The following is a 2,547-nucleotide window of genomic DNA, read 5'->3' as shown; positions in this document are numbered from 1 at the left end:
GTTATACATTAGATAAATATTTTTTTTATTTTTAATATTTTTTATTACGTGTTTTCCTCAATTACATTTCCAATGCTATCCCAAAAGTCCCCCAAACCCTCTCCCCCCTCCCGCCCCCTCCCACTTCTTGGCCCTGGCCTTCCCCTGTACTGAGGCATATAAAGTTTGCAAGACCAATGGGCCTTTCTTTTTTTTTTTTTTTTCCCCCATTCTCTTTTTTTTTTTTTAGGTAATACATCTAAGGGTATCAATGTACTAAAACGTTTGGTCTGTGAAATAGCATAATCATTAGCACCAAAAAGAGTCATGGAGCTTGTATATATTGTTAAACAATAATTTTTACTGTTGGTCGTGAGAAGAGTTCCCATTTTCATATCCCAAAGGTTTTGAAAGTGCTTGTGGACAAAAGAAATAACACTTTTCAAAATCTCCATGGGGTCCTCAATAAGTATACAGAGACAGTACTTGGCCTTTCCAGTTTTGGTTTACCTGGTAGTCAAGAAATCCATGGGCACCAGATTACCACTGAAGCCTAAAGAACAGCCCCTCATGCACCCGCTGACACACAGAAGGATTCCTACAGTACATGATCCCCTGCTCTGTGTTCAGGAATGCATTTTTACTTGCTTTTTTAAAAACAAAAGCAACATGCTCTGCAGATCATGGAGCGCTTAGTGCAATTTTCTCCTTGCTCCAACACCAGACTGCAAAAGGGTGAAACCATTATGTGTTCTGCTAATGCTGGCCTGCAGTCAAGGCCCTTGGCCTGCATGCTTAGTAAGCTCTGGAGCCTACAGGAGTCAGAAGGTCCAAGAGCGGGAGCCATAGTCATTGCCAGATTCCCTAGCAACGTAGGGCCCACCAAGGCAACTACTGATTCCCTTTGATTCTCTTTGCCTCAGCCTTTAGTTGAAATTACAACAAGTCAAATAGCTGATGCTTTTCCCCTCTCCGGGTAAGGGGGACGATACATTGTTCACCAGTGTGTTCTGTCTTGCTTCGCTGATGAGTCGGCATGCTAAGTCAAGAAAGAGTTTCTCCACATTGTCGGATTCCTTGGCTGAAGTCTCCAGGTAATACATGTCCTGAGCCTCTGAGAACTCTTCTGCTCTCTGTTGGGAGACCTCTCTCCTTTCAGCCAGGTCAATCTTGTTGCCTACTAACACAGTGATGACTTTATTGCTAGCATACTGTTCTATCTCCCGCAACCACTCAGGAAGGCAGCGGAAGGATTCCTCACAGGTGATGTCATAGGTAAGGATCAAGGCATTGGCGCTTCGGTAGTAACTTTGAGTGATGGAGCGAAATCTCTCTTGACCTGCGGTGTCCCAGATCTGTAACTTCACTTTTTCACCATTAATCTCCACTGTCTTAATCATAAAATCAACTCCAATTGTGGCTCCTTGACCTGGGGGGAAAAGACCCTGAGTGAATCTTCGGACTAGGCACGTCTTTCCCACTCCAGCGTTGCCAATTAAAACAGTTTTGAACAGGAAATCATAATCTTCCATACTCATTTACACAGATTTCCACAGCACTGTTCATTACTGAAGAAAGTCAAGACAGTAACTCAAGCAGGGCAGAGACCATGGAGGGTGCTGCTTATCTGTTTGCTTATCTGTTGGCTTGCTCAGCTTGCTTTCTTTTCTTTTCTTTTTTTTTTTTTTTATCTTTGTTGAACATCTTTTTTTTTTGATTTTTAATATTTTTATTACATATTTTCCTCAATTACATTTCCAATGCTATCCCAAAAGTCCCCCATAGCGCCCCCGACTTCCCTACCCACCCATTCCCATTCTTTTGGCCCTGGCATTCCCCTATATTGGGGCATATAAAGTTTGCAAGTCCAATGGGCCTCTCTTTCCATTGATGGCCGACTAGGCCATCTTTCGATACATATGCAGCTAGAGACAAGAGCTCCGGGGTTCTGGTTAGTACATCATGTTGTTCCGACAATAGGGTTGCAGATCCCTTTAGCTCCTTGGGTACTTTCTCTAGCTTCTCCATTGGGAGCCCTGTGATACATCCAATAGCTGACTGTGAACATCCACTCCTGTGTTTGCTAGGCCCTGGCATCATCTCACAAGAGACAGCTATATTTGGGTCCTTTCAGCAAAATCTTGCTAGTGTATGCAATGGTGTCAGCGTTTAGAAGCTGCTTATGGGAAGGATCCCTGGATACGGCAGTCTCTAAATGGTCCATCCTTTCATCACAGCTACGAACTTTGTCTCTGTAACTCCTTCCCTGGGTGTTTTGTTCCCAATTCTAAGAAGGTGCACAGTGTCCACACTTTGGTCTTCATTCTTCTTGAGTTTCATGCGTTTAGTAAATTGTATCTTATATCTTGGGTATCCTAAGTTTTGGGCTAATATCCACTTATCAGTGAATACATATTGTGTGAGTTCTTTTGTGATTGTGTTACTTCACTCAAGATGATGCCCTCCAGGTCCATCCATTTGGCTAGGAATTTCATAAATTCATTCTTTTTAATAGCTGAGTAGTACTCCATTGTGTAAATGTACCATAATTTCTGTATCCATTCCTCT

The 2,547-nt window shown here is 42.7% G+C and overlaps 1 pseudogene; it reads right to left on the bottom strand.

The window, feature by feature from the left end:
- Positions 1 to 802: 802 nt before the first annotated feature.
- LOC147001244 (ras-related protein Rab-30 pseudogene) lies at positions 803 to 1,519 on the bottom strand (annotated as a pseudogene).
- Positions 1,520 to 2,547: the final 1,028 nt, after the last annotated feature.

The sequence above is a fragment of the Mus caroli genome, unplaced genomic scaffold, assembly GCF_978045245.1.
Source record: "Mus caroli unplaced genomic scaffold, Mus_caroli_1 scaffold_14, whole genome shotgun sequence".
Taxonomy (NCBI): Eukaryota; Metazoa; Chordata; class Mammalia; order Rodentia; family Muridae; genus Mus; species Mus caroli.
Note: the sequence above shows the minus strand (reverse complement) of the source record. Positions and strands in the feature narration are given on the sequence as shown.